Below are 21,446 nucleotides of genomic sequence, written 5' to 3' on the forward strand. Positions count from 1 at the left end.
ATAAAGGCATCCCCCCTCCCAAGTCCCTCTGTGTCACTCATAAAGGCATCCCCCCTCCCAAGTCCCCATGTCACTTATAAAGGCATCCCCCCAACTACTGATCTGCTTTACGAGTTCCCTTCTAATGACTGTCATGTAATTGGGTCACACAATATGTAGTACTATGTCAGAGATGTTTCAAAGTTAAATCATTAACTCCTGTTTTACAGGGAATTGAGTTTTGTAGAGTAGCCTCTCTTATCCAAAGACCTTGCTATAATCCCTTATTAAAGAACACTTGTTAATTATTTTGTGGATTAATTCTTGCTAATCCTTTTATTATTTCTATTATGATGCTAGGTAGAGAGGATTTCAATATGTTCTTAATCATATAATGAATTCTCTTCTACTTCTTTTCTGAGAATTTTTGAATAATCTTGAATGAATGTTGAATATTGTCAGTTTTTTCTTTGTCATTACCTATATTATATCTTTCTTTCTTCTTCTTTTGCTTGTTAACATGGTAGGTCACATTGCTGAGTTTGACTTTGAATGTTGAGTGAGATTTGCACTCTTAGATTTTATTTTATTTTTTGGTCTTTTGAGACAGGGTCTTGCGATGCAGCTCAGTTGGCCCTGAGCTCACTTTGTAGCCCAGGCTGGTCTAAAACTCACGATGATCCTCCTGCCTCAGCCTCCTGAGTGCTGGGATTACAGGCATGCTTCACAGCATGCAGCCTGAAATATTTTCATGTATTAAAATGTAAAAAAAAATGTATTTGATTTTGCTATATTTTGGTTACTTTTTTGTCTTTCTTCATAGTACAGCTCTATACTTATCATTGCTGTAACATTTTTGTGTGTTACGTAATTCTCACTTCTCAGAATGGATTAGGACAGTCTCCCCTATTCTATTTTCAGACTAGGTTGTGGAGAATCTGTATCATCGCTTCCTTAAATATTTGCTAAACTAATAAGAACACTGAGAACTGGTGATTGAGCTTTTGCAAGATCAATAAGCTATTGACTCAATTTCTTTATACCAAAGATACAAAATTATTTTTTTATCCTATTTCTCACTGTGTGAAATTTGTGCTGTATGAGAGCTGCTTTGGTCTGCCTTGAGTATTCATGTTTTATCAAAGATGTACAGTCATATGTGTCATTCATTTCCTTTAATGCTTTCTAGTTGTGATTTTATTGATTTTGATTGCAAATTTTCTCTCACCTTTATTCTGCCATATGTTTAACTTGCTCTTTGGATCTTGGTTTGTTATTATGAAAGTTTAAATTACTGATTTTCTACTCTTTCATTCTAATATAGGTATTTAGTGCTAGAAATTAAATCTCTATCCGAGCACTGAGGTAATCCCTTCTCCCTAATTGGATGACACATTTTAATCTGCTAGCTTAAAATAATTTTGAATATCCCCTATGACTTTCCCGATTCATACTCTATTTCCTGCACTTTAAAGATCTGAGGATTTTCTAGCGGTCCTGCTGTTGTCAATTTTTAGCTCAGTTCCATCGTGCTCTAAGAACTTACCTTGCACTGTTCCTGTTACTTTATATCCGCTAAGCCGTGTTTTATGGCTCTAAACCGTGAGAAGAATTTCTATCCTTTTGCTTCTGCTTACTCAGCTCGGCTCCCTCAGTAAGATTTCCCATCAAACGTTATTGCATTTGGATTCAGCGTCTCTCCGCCTCCGCCCGAGGCCGGGGTGCCCCGAGGTGGTGATGAGCGGACGCTTTGGAAGCGCAGCCTTCCTGGGCAGCATGTGGAAGGGCGGATCTGCGTTACTTCTGGCCCTGTTACTCGTGTGCCTGGCGCTGCCTTGGCTTAAGCGCACGAGAGAGAGTGGCAAGCAGTTAGCAGCTCATAGTGAAATGAGGCGTCACTTAGCATGGTAGGTGCACAGTCCCTCCATTTCCATTTTCTCAACTGAAGTTTTTAAATTGATAGAACCAGCCTTTCTTTCTTTAATATTCTTAACATCTGTTTGTTTGTTTGTTTGTTTGGTACAGGGTCCTGCTACTCAGCTTGGACTCATAGTGATCCTCCTGTCTCAGCCTCCCCGGTGCTGGGATTATAGGCGTGTGCCACCCACCCAGTCTCGGTGACTGGCTCGTCCTTGCACTTGCTAGGCAAGCACTTGGCCCACCGAGCTGCGCTCCAGCCCCTGGAATGAGCACGCACTCTCCTCTTTGCGGCATTGGGCTGTGCACGCCAAGGTGCCTGAGGATGCAGTCCCGCACGATCGCTTGGACACCTACCCCAGGGGTGCTTCTGCCCTGGTGCTGTTAGGAGCTCGGCGAAGGGCAGCTGTGCCGAGGAGGGCTGTGTTCGGAGCTGAGGAGCACGCTGGTGCCTGATGCAGCCTCCTGTGGTGACAGGCGGAGCCAGACTCCTCCAGGGGGCTGATGGCTGGGCAGAGCGCTCCCTGGGAAAGAGGTGCACTTCCCTCGTCTCTGTTCGTGCTCTTTTCTTCTTCCTGTGAGCCGTAAAATGTAAAAAGCAGCCAGTGCCCCAGCCACTCTGCTATTCCTTGTGTAAGATTGTTATCAGCCTGAGCGGGGAAGTCTGGAGCTGAAGACAGTGCACAAAGAGACTAAATGAAATGCAAAATATTTCCTATTTCTGGTATTCAAAGTTAAGACTTTTAAGTTATTTTCTAATTTCAAACTGATCTCTTTATAGCAGATCTCTTTATAGTATAAGTACTACATGTACTGTAGTAAATATATATATACACTAAAGTATACTAGAAGCCTAAAGTAAATAAAATAGTTCTAGAATCTAAAGCAATGCTGACAAGAATTATCTGTGGCCAGAGAGATGTACTGCGTGTAACACTAGTTAGTGAGGTCGCCACTGCCCGTGTGCAGCAGTCGGGCCTTTGACTTGGGGCTAGCATACATCTGAGGATTTGGATATTTATTTGGATATTTGTTTCAATACAATTGTTTCACTGAATTTTACTAGCTATGGAACTGTATCATTCACATCAGACAAAGTAGATCTAGTTTGTTGTAGGAATAAACAAGATTTGTAAGAGAATTATTATCTAGAAGAAGCAATTGGAATTATATTTCTACTCTTTGTGTTTGAACAAAACTTTTTTTTTTTAATTTTAGCAATCTGTAGAAGCAAGCAGTGGGCCACACTTGCCCCACCAGCTGCGTCCTGCCGGCCTCCTGGGAGGTTGAGGCGGGAGGCTTGCTGTGACTTTGAGGCTAGACTGAGCTGTCTAGTGAGCTTAAGGACAGCCTTAACCTACATAGTGAGACCATGTCTCAGAAAGCTAACTAACTAACTAACTAACTAACTAACTAACTAGTAGAAACTCATTTCTTCACACTTCTGGACAGTAGAAATCTCAACATCAGTGTGTTGACCTCTTGAGAGAGGCTTCTCACTTTGCCACCCCAAAGCAGGGGTGACAGGGTCAGAGGGCAGAGGCGAAGAGTGAGGGGGACCAAACTTACTGCCATCATGCACCCAACCCATAATAATCATCCCACTTTGAGGCACTGTTTGTTTTTTGCTATACTCTTCATAGTCTTTCTTATTTTTCTCTCCAGTTCCATTTTTTCTGCAACTTATTTGCGGCGTTTTTATAAGAGATGTATGAAAACTAGGTCATAAATTTAAAGCACCTTTACTTATAGCACAGAGCCTGATGCCTCCTATTTACTAAATAAATATTTGCAGTATCAAATCTAATTTTGGAGCCATTTCAACGAAGTAATATTTTACGTCATTATGTCAATTATTCAAACTTTTCATAAATGATAGCTACTTGTATGCTTTAATTTGTCAAACATAAAGATATCTTCTTTTTGTCACTTCTGAAAATCATTGCCAGGAGCCCTAAACACAAAGTAAATAGTTATGCGCAGCATTCTGGTAACACAACACTTGGTGTGTGCTATAGACCAAACATTGATCTTTCCCCCAAACTTGTATGTCAAACTCCTAAATCCTAATTGATGATATTTGGAAGCAGGGCCTTTGGAAGATAATCATATCCTGAGAGTGGGATTGATCCCTTTATACAAAAAGAACCAACTAGCTCTTCCTTTTGATAGAAGAAAATTCAGAGAGTTGAGCAGCTCACAACCTGCACAATCAATGCCGGCAGGACGGCCTTGAACTCCTGTCCTCCCAGGAATCCACCACTCGGGCCATGCTCATGTGATACAGCAGCCAGAACTAAGAGGGGGCCGAGTCCAATCGTAAGATCCTTCCTTGGGTCCTTCTTCTTCATTCCCATCAGCCTGCTCGGTCTCCGTCCTCACAAGTAGCTTCTAGAATCTCGGTCTGTTTCCTGGCCAAGCTCTTGTCCTGCTCTGGCACACCTGTTCATCGTCTGGCACAGTAGAGTGACTGGTGAGCTAACACTAGCACTTGGGTTCTGTGGGTAAAGGTGTGCAAGCCGAGATTCCCTCGTGGCACTTCTTCAGGCCTGTCTTCCTACTTTATTGCATTTGTGGATGTAGCCAGAAAGTAAGAGGCCCACTCGTGAGACGCTGGGCTGCAGTGCAGGGCAGGAGGTAAGCAGAAAGCACTGTGTCTGAATTCCTATTTTTAGTATGCTCCTGCTCTCCTCTCGCATTTTTATTTTATATTTTATTTCGATAGGATAAAATAAGAAGAGGGAGGTACAGACTGTCTTTCCATGGAGACAACTGGTGTTACCTTTTACAGCAGTGAATACTTATTCGGAAGAAACTTTAAATTCCTTAACTTTCTCCGAGTCTTGTTTTATTCTAAAGGACAGCGATCAAATGCACGCGTGTCAGATGCCAGGCTTGCTGGCCTGGTGTAGCGCCTGAATGCAGCGTGCTCTGCAGCGCACAGTCGCCGAGCTCTCCACCGTGGTTGATGTGGGAAGCACGCCCTCGGACTCCACTGTGAGGACAGGTTCATTTGGAAGGCGGTGGCGTCCTGCAGCTGCTTGCTTTCCGTGCCCCAGTGCTGGGGACAGGGGCGCTCCTCCCTGTGCCCTCATTTCAGCCCTGCCGCTAGCTCGCTCCTTTGCCTTGTGGCCTCTGCTAGTGATGACAGTAGAGGCCTTTTACTTCTAGCTGTAGACCTTCTCTTCCTTTCTGAAGACCCAGAGAACTCAGCTGACACGGCCATCGAAGTAGTTGTCTCGGCAGACTGTGCACTGCACACATTGTAAAAGACAGCAGCTGAGCACACTTTCTGCTAGATTGTTTCTGTTTCATATTATCACAGCCTAAGTTATCCAGTTCTGTCTTCAGGAGAAAAACCGTAACGAGATTAGGTGGGGTGGAAGTGCCCTCAGCCTCTGCAGAGCGAGGCCATAGGCCCAGGGCTGTGGCTAGGACCAAGCTGCCTATCACTGGGCAAGGGGTGTGCCATGCGCAGATTGGGGTGGGCGGCTAGGAAGTGGCCTGTCTCGATACCCGCCCTCTACAGTCCAGCAAATCTGTAGAATGGGGCTCTCGGGAGAGGTGCAGTTACTTCTTCAGACTTGGTTTTATTTTAGTAGCTTTATGAGTACGTAAAATGATGGCTTGCCTACTCTGGAGTCTCCAGTATTGTTGAAGAAGCGCTGTGTCTTGGTTGGTGTTCTAGCAGAGGGTGTTTTCTAGGCCAACCATTAGCACTTTGGAAATAAATGGAGGCAGGTCGTATCTGAGGTGGCTTATGGTCTCATGACAAATGTATAACTTGTTTTTTTATTGATCAGTAAACAAACAGACAAAATTTCAGGGGCAAAGCAGTGAAGTTTTTGGAAATGTATCGAGACAGCGGACGATGTGGTTAGGGACTTGGAGACAGCCTGTGGGCTCGGGGGAGCCGTGGTTCTTCTCCAGGGTCTTGTCTTCATATCTGTAAGTGCAGGGAGTAGTAATTCTTATCCCATCAGTGTGGTTTAAAGGATTAAATGATTTACTATACATAAAATGTGGAAGACACAAACTGGCACATAGTCTGGGCAGTGTGCTGGGCACCAACCCGTGCCAGTGTGGTATAAAGAGATAGATGTGTAAGGGGATGGCTGGGTCGGTGCGCTGTCACGGAGCAAATGCTGGGGGGTGGCTCTGTCAGTGTGTCTTCTCTTCTCTCAACAGCAATGAAATTCACTCTAAATGTGTGTGAGGAGCTTTGTAGACAGGTGGGGAGGTAATGATAGAAAAGTAACTTTTAAAGCTCATGTAAAGGGCCACATAAAGAGCTCAGTGGATTGAAGCACCTGTAAGCAGGTGCAGGGGTCAGAGTTCGATCCCCAGGCCTGCTGTGCTGGTCCCACCCCTGGGGGCACACTGAGCCGGCAATTGAGACTGGGCAAGGTGGTATACGTCAGTAATCCCAGCTCTTGGGAGGCTGCAAATCGGCAGATCACTATGAGTCCGATCTAGTAGTGAGAGCATGAAAAACTGTAGGCCCTTCCCTAAAAATGCAAATAAATAAATGATAAAAAATAAAGCTCATTTAAAGATACACCTAACGCTGAAAACTGCATCACGCTACACGGGCAGGCACATACACACAAGCGTTTACAACACAAGGAGCAACACTCTAGGATTTCATAAAACCCACTTTCTCAGAATGATTATTCAGTCATGTATTAGGTGTCATAGAAACTACTTGCACAAATAAATGACTCCACTAGAAGAGCAGGTTTTTGTTTTTTTTGTTTTTTTTGGCAGAACCAGGGATTGAACTCAGGCCCTTGCACGTGCCAGGCAAGCACTTACTCTCCTGAGCCATCTCCCTGGCCGAAGAGCAGGTTTTGAATGTTTTGAATTTTAAATGTATAATAAATGTGAGAGGAGAGATGCATTCAAATTGATATAAACATTACAAAATACACAAATACATAAAAAATTTGCATGATAACCCGTTAATATGTATAATCTGTGTGTTTTTAGGTTATAATTCAGTTAAATGAAATTTTTAAAACGACACAAATATATGCTTTATAATTTTTCAGTTTCAAATTCCCTAATGCATCAGAAAGATGACAAAACAGACACATATTTTTAAAAATGTTTTGGAAAACATGAGGACAAAGAGGAATCTGATGTATTCTCTATTTGTCTTGTACAGTTGAAAAGCCTGAGATATGTAGGTTTAAAGCATGGTGGTTAAAGAGCTGACGTTGGTGCTCATAGACCACCGCTGTCACAATCGCACATGCATTATCTTTGCTATTAACAGTGATATTGTTTTCCATAGAACATCAAAAAGGAATCATTTTTGCACTTAAATGGAATTGCGAAGTCTCAGTGGCACACCCGTGTGCCCCAGGTTTCCACACATGCGCAGGCGCTTGCACGAACACATCCACATGCACATGCACTTCTCTAGCCTACTTCCAAACATACGAATTTAATTCTAAGCATGCTCCACAAAGCGCAGCTGCTCTGACCTACCCATTGTGTGTGGTGACAGTTCTCCAGGGCGGAGCTCACCTGCAAGAAGAGTACAGTCTCTGGTCAGCAGAGGGAACCTGGATAATGAAGGGGAGGAAGTTTCGTCCCCCAAAATTGTTTCATTGCTTGATCTGCCGTGCGTAATAAACTCAGGAGAATGTGTACCCGTCCTTAGCAAATTCAGAGTGTCGCACGCTTTCATTCCGCATTGGCGCGTCTCAGCACGCAGTGCGCACAGTCCTCACGAGAGCCGGCCGGCGTGTGGGCACCTCCTCGCCGCTCTTCTTGCCCCGCCCCGCCCCCATCTCTTGGTCACCTTTCTCACTTTGCTCGTGTGTGCACTGCATGAGGCTCGTGTTCCCTGTGGAGTCACACACGTGCTTATCACCTTTGGTCCTTTTTAATCTGTCCACTCCCCTCTACCTCTGTTAAGCCCTTCCCCTTTGAGAATGATCTATTTTCCTGCTTCCTATTAATTGCATTTTATTTTGCTCTTTGTACTTTGGGTTTCTCATATAAAAGAAAAGCTGTCATATTTAAGTTCATACGTTGGATTTATTTATTTATTTAGTACCTGGAATCAAACTCAGGACCTTGTGCTTACCAAGCATGAGTTTGTGCTGCTGAGCTATCTCCCCAGTCCCTCTGCTTTATTTTTAAATGTACCTTTGTGCTGCATACTGTGTGTTACAAGAGAAACCCATGAACAACTCTTTAAAATTTTAATGCTATTAGTGAATATTTCCTTTTGCTGGGATATGTATTTGTGCATCAAATAAAGAGGGTTCAAAAGATGCCTACTTTTTTTAATGCAAGAAATCATTGATGACCAAGGAATTAACAGTTTAGGAATGAGAAAGTTAATTGAAGACTAAAACCCAGGAGCTATTTTGGTGAAATAGCATCAGAGCAATGTCATCCTAGCCGCCCAGGTGGCAGCAGGAAGGAACACAGACTCTGAGTCATGCATTGAAGAAAATTAGGCACTTCGAGCCAAGAGCTGCAGAGAAAGCCAGCTTCAGGAAGGTAAATGGAAAGAAAACTCGCTGCGCCGAAGTCGTGTGAGGGAGGTGTAGGAAGGCGCAGCTGTGGCCGGGTGTGGTGCACACGCCTCTAATAGCAGCACTCGGGAAGCTGAGGCAGGACTGCTGCAAGTTCGAGGCCAGCGTGGGCTACGAAGTGAGTTCAGGGCCAGCCTGAGTTGCATAGTGAGAGCCTGTCTCAAAAGACAAAATAAATAAATAAAAATAAAGCAGCAGCTGGAGCACTCCTGCACCATCACCTTGTGAGGTGGTCAGGCTGCCTGAAGGCGGGTGCCAGTCCTTCAGCGGATGCCTGACTCATAGAGTAAGCTGATAAAATCCCTCTGACATCTCGAGGAGGATCAGTGCTACTGAAATAGCTGCTATCCCAGGCTTCAGAAAAACTGAAGGGGAACATGGAATGAGACAACATGAATGACCACACAGGAATGTAAAAACAAACATGCCACCCTGGTGAAGGACCCGGATGCAAACGTGGATGGGACTGCATCTCAGAGGCTGTGCGAGCAAGCAGAACCTGGTAGCAGTAGGTCTCTGGAGAAAAGTCGAGGGCAGAACAACCCAGAAATACGTACATCTTCCCCGTAACGCTGAGTACTGCACTGCAGTGACATCCTGCATCTTTCCAGGCCTGCTGAGAGTGGTCCATGAAAAACCTCCAGCACCCCTGCTGAGGTCTGCCAGGGGCAGGGAAGCCAGTGACTACTCTAGGTTTGTGAGTTAGAAGTGACACCCTGCAGAGAAGCTTGCAGAGCCTGCGGCAGAGCGGCAGAGCAGTGCCAGGCTGGAGGGCTTCAGAGGACGCAGTCAGTGCACAGCTGTGAAGGGAGCCTTGGACAGGGCCATGCCGCTTGCTCTGCAGGAAGGGGAGCAGGAGTGAGTCCCTGGAGCAGGTGCTGTAAGTTAAGGCTGCTGCAGGACCAGTCATACTGCACCCCCTCCCCAGATTAGCTGAGGTAGCACCGTCCTGAGACTGGCACAAAGGGCTGCAGTTCCCATGATGCATTCCTACGGCCGCGAGCCGTAGGAATGGCCCAGAGAGACGGTTGGACGGATTGGCATCCATGTCTTCTCACAGACAGGCACTTAAGCAAACCACAGGGCCAGGAGTGTGCCACAGCCCAGCTCACAGGCCTGCAGTTGAGGCTGGTGCGCAGTGCCTGCGGGACGTGAGGACGCTCCGGGTTTGTGCTTTACAACCACATGATTTTACTATTACTTGTTTTCTTTTTGTTCACTTCTTTCTTTTTGCTGTCCTTTTCCCCCGTCCTTTTCTCTTATCTCCTTTGTCTCAGCCTTTCGTCTGCCCTCTGCTCATTCACACTTTGAATCAGATGTCAGGTGCAAAGTATGAACATATATTCTGGCAAATAGATAGATAGATAGATAGATAGATAGATAGATAGATAGACAGACAGACAGACAGACAGACAGATAGAGATATGTATTCTGAAAAAAATGTATGTTTCAAGAAAAGAAAAATAATAGATGTCTAGAAGCGGATGGCTGCCGCTTTGACCACCTCTTGAGACAGTGAAGATAACTTGTATTAATCTTATAATATCTCAATAAATTTTGCATTAAAATTTTTATATACCACTGAGTTACAGGTTGTCACAGCCATGTCACAGGTTCTGTTATGTCCTGAGTTCTCTTGACATTGAAGGGCTAGGGCCAAAATATTGGCTATCCTTGTCGCCCCTACATTTCTCTAATTTTTGGTCTGCAAACTTTAGTTGTTAAAGAAAGAAACATCCAGGGGCCAGGGAGATGGCTCAGTGGAGTAAGCGCTTCCCTGGCAAGCATAAGGGCCTGAGTTCAATCCCCAGTTCCGCAAAAAAAAAAAAAAAAAAAAGAAACATCCAGAAGAGAAGCTTGATGATATTATCACCCTGTAACAGAGGGAGATCATGGGGCCACAGAGGAAAGGGATGCACAATGTATAATGTGCACAAGGAGGGTCTCTAAAGAGAAAAGTCTCGCAGGCTTGCACCGAGAGCAAATTGGTCAAGTAATGACTGTGACTCATCCATGTGGCTGACACTGACGAAAGATCTGCAAATTGCTCTACATGGTTTCAGGGTAAGTGCTGAGGGGATTTGACTCACCATGTCAGATACAAAACTTACATTTTTAGTTATGTAGGTCTTGCTTTAATTTGGTCTTAACCATCCAGCAGAAAAGTATAACCATGAGGTATAAAAGTAAAGCCACATTAATATGCTGACCTGTAAAAGGCTCAAGTCAACAACTTCTGACAATTGCTAGCTCTTGCTGATAACCCAGTACTATTATAGACTGTTGGACTCTATTGGGTTATTTTGCTGAATTCAAGCACCTACAATGTTTGAACTGGCATCAAGTATGTAAAGGTTCTTTAAAGACCTCCAAATACAGCTTCTCTAACAACAATGGAACACCCATCTCTGACAAAACAAAACAAAAAGGGGATATAAATAAAGGACCATTTTGTTATAAAAATATGTATATACACGACAGGATAGATATACAACTACTTTCCCTTAGTTCAATGAGAAGAAAGATTGTACTAATGTTGTTTAGAAAAGATATCATGTCTGCATCTTGTCCTCTGAATAACTACTCTGAAGACAACAACATGCAATGTATTAATCATTGTAACTGTCCTACTAACCTGTTTTGAAACTGTTTTAATCATTGCTATTTTATTTTCTCATTAAAATGAATAAAAAGTACTTATATGAACTCAAGGCAACAGCCTCACAGCTGCCTTCATCCTGCACTCACGCCCCACCTCCTGCTGCCCCCCTCCTCCTGCTGTCACAGACGTTCCCAAGCCCATGCCACCAGCCATGTGCTCCTGCTGTAGGACATGTCCCACAGAGCCTGACCTCCTGCCTGTTTTCCAGCTATTGATACTTTGCTCTTCTATCCCATTCTTCCGAAAAGCACACTCTCTTCCTTTTAACATTCCCTTTCTCTTTTTCCTTCCAAATCTTTGTGTACTATTTCATAGAAGTGGGTTACAGAGTCAAAAAGTCATTGAGAAAAGAGGAAGTGTTAACACAGGACTTAGTGGACATGATGTATGGCTGCTTACACTGATTTTGTAGCGTGCAAAAAAAATCAACCCAGTTGCTGCCCAATTATTCCAAAGGCTCACCTAAGACTAACTATATTCAGTGAAGACTCATAAGACACTGATATAAACACTTTTTGTGATATAAAAACTTTATTTACAGCAATCACTGTAGGCAACATTCTAAGTACATAAAAATATTCAGTATCCAGGTAAGTAAGACCATAGAAACTCGAACTGCCAAAAACAGAACACTGCACAGCACACCATAATCAAAATCTCTGAAGTCCAACACAGTAGTCTCAAAATATGTTAGAAAAAAAAATAATTTGTCAAGGTAAATGCATTAGGATTGCAGAATTCTCAACACAAATATATAGGCCAAGAGAGTTTAAGATGAAGTGCTTTAAATAATTTTTAAAAAAGAAAAACAAAAAACAAACAAACAATTCTCATTCCTGACTAATTCATCCTCCTAAACTATCTTGAGGGAGAAATAGCAGTATACCATAACAGACAACATCTTAAGAAATTCATGTCCACAAGATGAGTGCTCCAACAATTTCTCAGGCATATCCTCGTAGAGACGATGAAGCCAAGAACAGCAAAGAAAACTCTGGTGGAATGAATAGGTGGGGAATACCGCTGCTGTCTGGAGCCAGCATGACAGCACAGCTCAAGACCAAGTTGTCCAAGAACTTGATACGCATGAAGTTTATGCAAAGAGGACTGGACTCAGAAAACAAGAAACAGCAAGAGGAGGCAGAAAATAAGATCATCAGTGAAGGGCGCTGGTACTTGGATTTGCCCAAGCTTAGAGAAAGAGAGTTTCATAATAGAAGAACAGAGGTTCTTGTTATGTGAAGATCTTCTCTGAGGAAGAATGCCATTCAGAGGATTTGATCCTGAAGTAGAGAAACTGGTGCTTCAGATGAATGCTAAGAAGAAGGCAGAGGAGGAAGAGGAAGATGCCCCAGTAGAGCTCGATGTGTCAGGTGAAGAAATGGCTAGAAGATAGAAATCTTGGTGGAAACAACTGGAAAAAAGTTGGCCAAGAAGAGAGATGGTGCCAATTATGAAGAAGATGAAAATGAAACATGAAACCAATTAAAATAAAGTAGATGTTCTCAAAGCCTCAAGATTAAAATGCATACTTTCAAATACAGCTCAGGGATCCTGTGAAAGAACATACTTTAGAGTTCATCCTAATGGTCTCTGTAGTTGCTAATATGTAATGTTTAGTTGTAAAGAAATGTATAATTTTGGGAACATTCTGTTTTTGAAACACATGTGTAGTAGATGTTATGCATCCTTTTCCTAGTGGTATTCATCAGGAGTATAATGCCAGCCCTTGGCCTGCGGGCGACAGCGGGCATAGGGCTGCTCACTAAAGATTGTTTGACCTCAGATTTTTTTAAGTGTGTAATTTTCCAATCACTGACCTGCAGTTCACTCCTAAATTAATGCCAGTATTTCAGTTGCCCTTGTATTTATATTTTGCTTTAAACTGTTAATCATGTCAATCCAATTCATGTACTCACTTTGGACTCAAATGTCACGAGAATTCATTATAAGTTAATTCATCAAGGACAAACATAACCTCTAGCCTGAAGAATTTGTAGACTACCAGTTCATTGTCAGTTTTAGGATAGCTTGTTTTTGTGGTTTAGGATTTAATTAAAGTTCTGCAATTAAAAAAAAGAATGAATAGATGAGCATTTAAAAGGGAAAAGCAAAGGAATCAACACCAGACAAATGAAGTACATTGACAAGAATAGACAAAAATCTTTCAGTACTAAAACTTAAGTACAAATGTCCTTAACTCTCCAATTAAGAAACAGATTAGCAGATTGAATGCAACAAAATTTAATGATATGCTGCATATCATTTATTTATGTGTTAGAGACAAAGGGTGACTACAGTTAGAGGGCCTGATGATGCAGCTCAAGGGCCTAGAAAAGCAGCAACCGTCCAAATCCATGGTAAGAACAAGGGAGACTGCAAACCGCAGAAATGACTTGAGTAAAAAATACAAAGTCATCGGTGAACTGCAGATCTGGTTCTTCAAAATAATAAACAACCTAGACAAACTCATAAGTAAACTGATTGAAAGAAGAGAAAGAAGTCCTTTGACACAATTAGCAATAAAAAACCCGAAGTTACACCAACAACTTGGAAATCCTTGATATCATTGCTCAAATAAATTGGAGAATATAGAAGATATGGATGAATTTCTGGACACACATGAATTACCAAAACTGAACCAAGAAGATTTAATACCATTAACTATCCAACAGGCACGTAAATTGAGGCAACGAAAAACCCCTACTAACGAAGAAAAGCACAAGACCAGATGGATTCATGTATGAATTCTGGGACCAGGGATAGAGATCAGTGGCATAAGTGCCACCTTGTAAGTGCAAGGTTCTGAGTTTCATTCCTGGTACAAACACATACATACACACCACACACACACACACACACACACACACACACACACGCAAAGCAAACATCTATGAATTCTATAGTAACTTTAGGAAAGATATAATGCTAATCCCCTTCAAACTCTTTAATGAAATTGAAAAGAGTAGTTCCAAGCTTGTTCCTAGAAATTTGGCATTACTTTGGTTCCAAAACAAGCCAGATAAGCACAAACAAAGAAAGCTGTGTGCAAATCCCTCTGAAGAACATGGGTGCAAAAATCTTCAACAAGATACTGGAAAAAAAAACGCAAGAAATCTTCAAAAGGATTGTGTATCTTAAGCAAGTGGGCTCTGTCTCAGATATGCAAGAGCAGTTCAACACACACAAACCATTGAGTGTCATACACCACACAAACAGATGCAAGGAAAAAAAACATGTGATAATTAATACATGCCGAAAATAGTCCAACTCATGATGAAACTCTGAAGAGGCGCTGGGGAAATACCTCGGCAGTCTGACTGCCTGGCTGGCAAGCTCGAGACCTGGTTTGATTCCTGGTATCATATACTGAGCCAGCCCTGGAACCTTCAGCGCTGCAGTGTCATCCCTGAAGCCAGGTGTGGTACTAAATGCCTATAATCCCCTTATAAAGAGGCCTGTATCCTCTTTATAAGACAGTGCTCAGAAAACTGGCTATGCACATGGAGAACTTAGATCTATGTCTTTCGCCATGCACTAAGATAAAATCAAAATAGATCAAAGACATAAATATTAAAGCAAACTCTCTGCTAGGCAAGAAAATAGGTAAAGCTTTTGAAGACACAGGCACACAGACATTTGAAACACAACTGCAGTTGTACCCAAAAAGTGGGATTTTATTAAGTTAATTTTTTTGCAAAATAAGGGAACAATCTTTATTGATTGGAAACAACCAATAAAATGAAGAGACAAAGTATAAAATAGCAAGAAATTTTCCTGCTAATCTTCAGAAGACTAGTATCTAAAATATATAAAGAATTCAAAGTTGTTAAATCCTCAGAATTAAAGATGCAATTAAAAATGGGCCATTTAAATGAATAGACGGTTTTCAGAATAAGAAGTGCAAGTGGTCAATAAATACAAGAAAAAATTGTTCCACACCTGTAGCTATTATAATAATGCAAAAAACAAGCAAATAAACAATAAAAACAAAGCACCGAGATTTCGCCTTACTTCACAAAGAATGGATATCACCAACAAAACAGATCATAAAGCCTGGCCGGGGCTCAGGAACGAACGGAGCCCTTCTACACTGTTGCTGGGAGTGTAAGCTAGTACAACCACTATGGAAGTCACTTTGGAGATTCTTCAAACATTAAAACAGAAATTGCGTTTGTGCCAGCTACTGCCCTTCTGGTGTCTTGGTGAAAGCAGTAAGGCATCCCAGCAGTGCAGTGCGTGCACACCCCCGTTCACAGCACAGCTCACGGTGGTGAAGTGCTGGCCGGAGCTACATGCCCATCAATAGGTGAACGGGTTTCCAGTGTGCCAGTTATACACATGGTCTACTACTGTGCCATAAGGAAGGATGAATCTGAATCTTTTGGATGGACTCCAGCCAAGAGCACCCGCAGCTGTTCTGGCTCCTTAGGAGACTCTGACTTAGACATGACGGCAGTCGGAAGACAGACTGACAGTGCGTCCTTCATGGTGTCCAGCAGCAGAAAGCAAGATTTTAAATAAGTACAATTGAATTTCTTTATTTTATAGATACTTTAACTACAAAGCTTTCCCCAATGCCACCTTAACACATAGGAGACTGGAATGATTGACGGAATAAATCTTAATTTCTGAGATTGCTTTTAGATTATAATATGCATAACTTTGCATCTATTATTACAACTACACTTCACCTTAGCCAAGAGGCTGAGAAGCAATGTATTATTATTATTAACTTAGATGACACAGTTTATAGAATGTTTGAACTTAAGATTCGTATAAAATCATACATTGAAGAAACAATATTACTATACAGATTATTATCAATTTTCCCATGAGAACAGAGAATAATCCTTCTGTATCTTATTTCATATATTTCCCTTTCAGATTCTAGTTGGAAAGAATTGATTTGATTCTCTTTCTTTCTTTCTTTCTTTCTTTCTTTCTTTCTTTCTTTCTTTCTTTCTTTTTTCAGAACAGGGGATTGAACTCTGCACCTTGCACTTGCCAGGGAAGCACTTATTCTACTGAACCATCTCTCTGGCCCCCTGATCCTCACTTTCTAAGAATTTTGACTTTACTTTTTGTTTGACTTCAGTACCTATAACACCAGGATGTTTTAGCTATACTGTACAAAGGGATTTGAAGTAAACAATTTGGTAATTCTGAAGTCTAAATTTTATCATTCATCATTTTTCTGTGGTTGAATTAAAGATACAGATGTCTGAGCCCTCCCTTGCATTGTGTGGACACTACCATAGCAAGACACTGTTAGAGATTAATATTCTTATGATATTTGTTTTTCTTGAACAGTAATAAGATCAGTTGTGGAAAGACAAAAAGAATTTCAAAATAATTGTTTGTGTTCCCAACAATCTTAATGGAAATCTGCAGGAAGTTAAATGAGAAATTGGATGTACTCAAGTAAATCCATTTTTAAAATACTATTTTGCATCTGGGATTTTTATTTTGGAATGCATTCTGTTTTGAGAGATAATTATTATCAAATTGATCATATGCCCCTGTTTTTCAAACCTAAACATTATCCATTAAATGTTTATAGTTGTCAAAACCTGAGCTATTACAAACTTACAGTGGATACTTCTAACTTTATAGTTGTTTTGAAAACTGAAATTCACTGTATATGTGTGTCTCCAAACAAAGGAAGATTATAGGCAAACGATGGTGAGCACCTAGTACATATACAATTTATTCATAAAGTTCTGATGAACAAATTTTTGGCCATTTCTGACTTATGGATCTTCTCTGAATCATGTTTCTCACAATTACCATATTTGTATTTGTGTGTAAGTTTCTACCTTGCAACTTTGCTAGCTGACATGGATTATTTTTGGAAACAAAACAGAACCCCACATCCCTGCCATCCTTAGGTGGAATAGCTGAGCCAAGCCCTTTTCTTGGTAAACTGTGAAAAGAAGATAAACTAGTGATAATTTTTCTTGGTGATATTTTTCAGTAGCTATCTTGAGATTTTTTTCAGAAGCCATGGAATTTAATACAAAGCAAGAAGTATACAGTATATACCTTTAACAACAGCCAAAATGATGCCATAACAATGATTAGGTGCAGTGTCATTGCTTTCATTGTCCTTGAAGTGTCTGGGCCTATGCCACCTCAAGAATAGGCAAGAGTGAGCCTAACACCTGCTGGATTTCTAATGTGAGCTTTACAATAGTAGAAGAAGGATGAAGATGAGCAGAAGAGATAGCCCCATGGAACATTATGTTGCATTTCCAGATGAAGGGGTAGCATTTTAGAACCTTATCTGGGACTTAATGATCACTTTCTTGCATTGGTTATGTGTATGTACCAGCTTATGCTTTAAACAAATCTTGGGGCCTTAGAGAATAATTAAAGAGAGAGAAGGTATAATTCAAAAGTCAATGAAAACATGACGCTCAGTGGTACCAAAGCAATGAGTATACCTTTTCATGAACAGCTCGGTTCTCAGGTACAAATCAAAGGACAGCACAATTAGAAACTTAGACCAGAATTTACACTCAGAGCAGTGGGAGAAGCCATCATTGTGAATATGTCAGCAAGACTCTCAGCCTGAAATTCTGAGCTTCAGAAGCATCTGCATATTTGACCTGAGTGTATGAAAATCCTTAAAGGAAAGTATAAACATTGAAGCAAAGAAATAACAAATAATATACAATTGAAATAGGCATCAAAATATCTCTCTATGCCCCAGCAATTCCATGATCATCACGTTCTAGGAATGCATTACCATTCTATCACTTCCCCTTGCTTTATTTCTTATAGCGCTTATTGCCTAGGTCATCTACTTTGTGATTTTCAGCATCTTTCTTTGGGAAGGTGAATTCCAGGAGAATTAGGAACTTGCTTTACCCAGAAAGCACCTAGAATGGTGGCTGACATCTGTTAACACCATAATGCATTTTTGCACGCATGGAGGAGATGAAGCCTGAGATGATTTGTGAAATCTGAGCAGTGGGATGCCAAGTAAAAAGTTAAAAGTGGCAAATGGAGGGGTGGCTTGCATTGCAGAACAAATGACGTGAGCCATTTCAGTGTCTTCACTACAGAAAACCATGCTAGGCTGCTGTATGTCCAGTTTAACCCACAGTGAAGAGGAACCTTCCATGTGGGCATGGACCACTGACTTTAAAGCCACGTTTCACCCTCCATCATGAAATTAAATATTTTTCAAATATCATGCTAGGATGAATAGGTTTAAGTTTGACCCAGGTTTTTTTTTTTTTTTTTTTTTTTACCTGTAATTGGACTTATCACTTCTATGTAGCATAGGAAGAGAAGAATACTTAGAAAAGATAAAGAAATATCTTGCTTATATATCTAAACTAATAACTGTGACTCGAAATGGCTCTTAGACTTAACAGCTTGAGTTGAATGTCCCTCCTCTTCTGCAAGGAGAGACTGCCAGATGGCCTACTTAGTGGTCTTCCGGTTTACACAACAATTTAATATGCCTGATTCATGATGAAATACCAGCTCCTAGCTGGGAAATTAAAGCAGTGTTCAGCTCCTCTCAGCAAGGAAGCTGCAACTTGATATATTCTGTAAACAGGATTTTGCATCAGCCAAGGGAGAGGACTGGCAAAGTTAGGAAACGCAGCGGGGCTTGTTAAACAAGCGGTGAGCACACTGAGGTGGAGGCTCTCCGGAGCTTGCTTTGTATCACTTTGCTCCTACTTTCTTATTCACTAAATATAATTTTGTTTTAGTTCACTTAGTTTCCATCTTTGTTTTATATAAGTGTCATCTTCTACCTGCAGTGCATTTCAAAAATGCTTGTCGATGAATAAATGGTGGGTTCTAATATCTGAGTTCCTTGTGACTCTCACCTTAACTGGCCTATTACAGTGCCTGCCATGGTTATGTGGTAGAACAAGGATGACTTTGAAAAGACTGGGAATTGATGTTGGTCTTTGGACCACCTAATTATTTGGATCTATGTGATAAAATTAAACGCCTTTTAGTTTGAGTGCAGTAGGATAATAGGGATAATAACCTTTATAAGAGATGTTTAAGGAATAAGTGATTATGTACTCAGGCACAGCCTTCTTGCAATGTTAGGGAGAAATTGGATCTAGGACATCCATGGTTACCAGTATCTGAGGATGCTTCAGTTTTCCAAATAAAATAGTACAGTGTTTTAGTATTTGCATATACTTTTTGTACATTCTCCTGTATATTTTAAATTATCATAAGATTACTTATAATCCGTGATACATTCTAAAAGATATGTAAAAAAATTGTATCACTTGGAGAATTATGACAAGGAAAAATGATTTTGCACATTCAGTTCAAATGTAATTACAAAAACATTTTCAGTTTTGGTAGTTGGAGTCCCTGAATGTAGAATACAAAGATACTGAGAGTTAACTCTGCAGGTGATGGTGGTAGTGGTGGTGGTGGTGGTGGTGGTGGTCACAAAAAAGCTGAGCTTTCAGTTAAAAGGAGAAACAAAAATAAAATGTAAATATTTAATTAGGAGTCCTATTCATTCTTATGTTCTCCTCACAAGTTTCCGGCTTCTACACATGCATACACCATTACTTTGTCTATAGCTCTTTTCTGTCTCAAAAACTTTGAGTCTGTGCCTGGCTTTCCCCACACCCACTCCTCTTGCAGAGCTGTCAGTCCCTGATACACTCCACTCTCACAACTGCCAATTGGACTATGTGACACAATGAGACACCTTGCTTAGTCTCCTTCCTGTCACTGGATGATGACCAGCACTTAACAACTGGGGCCGGGGAGATGGCTCAGTAGAATAAGCGCTTCCCTGACAAGCGCAAGGCCCTGAGTTCAATCCCCGGTTCTGCAAAAACAACAACAAAAATCCCAAAACAACAACAACAAAAAACACTTAACAACTTAAAGGATGAGAAGCTTATTTTCAGTCATGTTTTCATCCAGTGGTCAGCTGACTGCAAGGTGGAAATGGCCTAGTGGAAAAGCCTGGAGAGAGAACAGCGGTCCATCTCAAGGAAACCAGGAAGCAGAGAGAGAAGGGAGGAACTGTATCCTCTTGCAGGTCACTCACTCAAGACCCACCTCCAGCTGGGCTCAACTGTAGTCAACCACCAAACTAATCAGAAGCCACTGAAAGACATAGGACTTCCACAGTTTGATCCCTTTCTACAATCATGAAAATTTTGAGGGATATTTTAGACCCAAAATAAATGTTCTACTCCTAGAACTCAAAGCATTCATGCCTATGCCTTTGTGCCTTATGCAAAAATCACTCATTTTATCTCTAATGGTTAGCAAAAGTTCAATAGTTCTAATATTGCTAAAAATTCTAGGCCCAGTCTCCTCTAAGACTCAAGGCAAACACTTAATTTTGAGTAACTATATAACTCAAAAGCAGCGTTAAATATTCCCAACATAAAATGGTAAACAGGGAAAGCATTCAGACTGCATGTTACGGTTTGTGTCTAGGTGTTCCCCAAAGCCAAACGCCGTTGTGGAGACACTTCTAGGGTTTATGATTAATTCATGATCCAACACTGGGATTATGGGTGTGAGAGCTACACCTGCCCTGGGGCAATAATCTGCATATAAATGTAAAGAAGGGAGAGAGACATGCTAGCTGCTGCAGCTGCTGCTCCTCCTAACTTTGCTCTTGCTGTTTTTCTGCCTCCATGGATGGCTTCCCATTGCTGTGTGCCACTCTGCCTTGGAATCAGTTGAGTATGGACTGAAACTCCCACTAACCATGAGATAAGTAAACCTTTTCTCCCTTACTTCTAGGTGTTGGGTATTTTGTCCCAATTTGAAAAAAGTAACCAAGGTAGAAATTGGTACTAATAAGTGGGGTCATTGCTGTGACTATATCCTTGACCATGTAGATTATGAGCCTTAAGGAATGGCCGATGAGGAGAGATAGGAAAGGTTATGAGGTGTTGGATGAAAGAGAAGCATTGGGATGCCTTTGGCTGTTTTGTATGGGAGATTCTGGTCAGAACTCAGAAGATCAGAATGCTCGTAGAAATCCTGCCTGGAAAGCCCAGGCTGGGGAGTCTCCTGCTGGGGTGAAGGACTGCATTAGTTGTTGGACTCCAGAAGATGCATGTTATGGCTTGACAAAAACTTTTTCTGCATTTTGCTTGTATCCAGAGACTTTGCCTGAGACTGTGATTAAGTGTGACAGACTGATCAATCCTGCAAAAGAAATTTCAAGGCAGTCAAGTGTTAAGGCTGTGGCGTGGCTATCATTGGAGGTTTTAGTCAGATTTATGTTGAGAATCAAGAGCAAAGAACCCAGCAGGATGATTTAAAATGTTGTGAGTTTGGCAAGAAAAGAATTGCCAAAAAAAAAA

The 21,446-nt window shown here is 41.3% G+C and overlaps 1 protein-coding gene and 1 pseudogene across 1 annotated transcript in view; both read left to right on the plus strand.

Moving 5' to 3' along the window:
- Nucleotides 1–21,446, plus strand: part of LOC101580344 (potassium/sodium hyperpolarization-activated cyclic nucleotide-gated channel 1) — a 375,264-nt gene that overhangs the window by 323,118 nt on the left and 30,700 nt on the right. The window lies entirely within an intron of this gene.
- LOC101578376 lies at nucleotides 12,154–12,635 on the plus strand (annotated as a pseudogene).

This window comes from Octodon degus, unplaced genomic scaffold (genome assembly GCF_000260255.1).
Source record: "Octodon degus isolate 3935 unplaced genomic scaffold, OctDeg1.0 scaffold00348, whole genome shotgun sequence".
NCBI classification, from domain to species: domain Eukaryota; kingdom Metazoa; phylum Chordata; class Mammalia; order Rodentia; family Octodontidae; genus Octodon; species Octodon degus.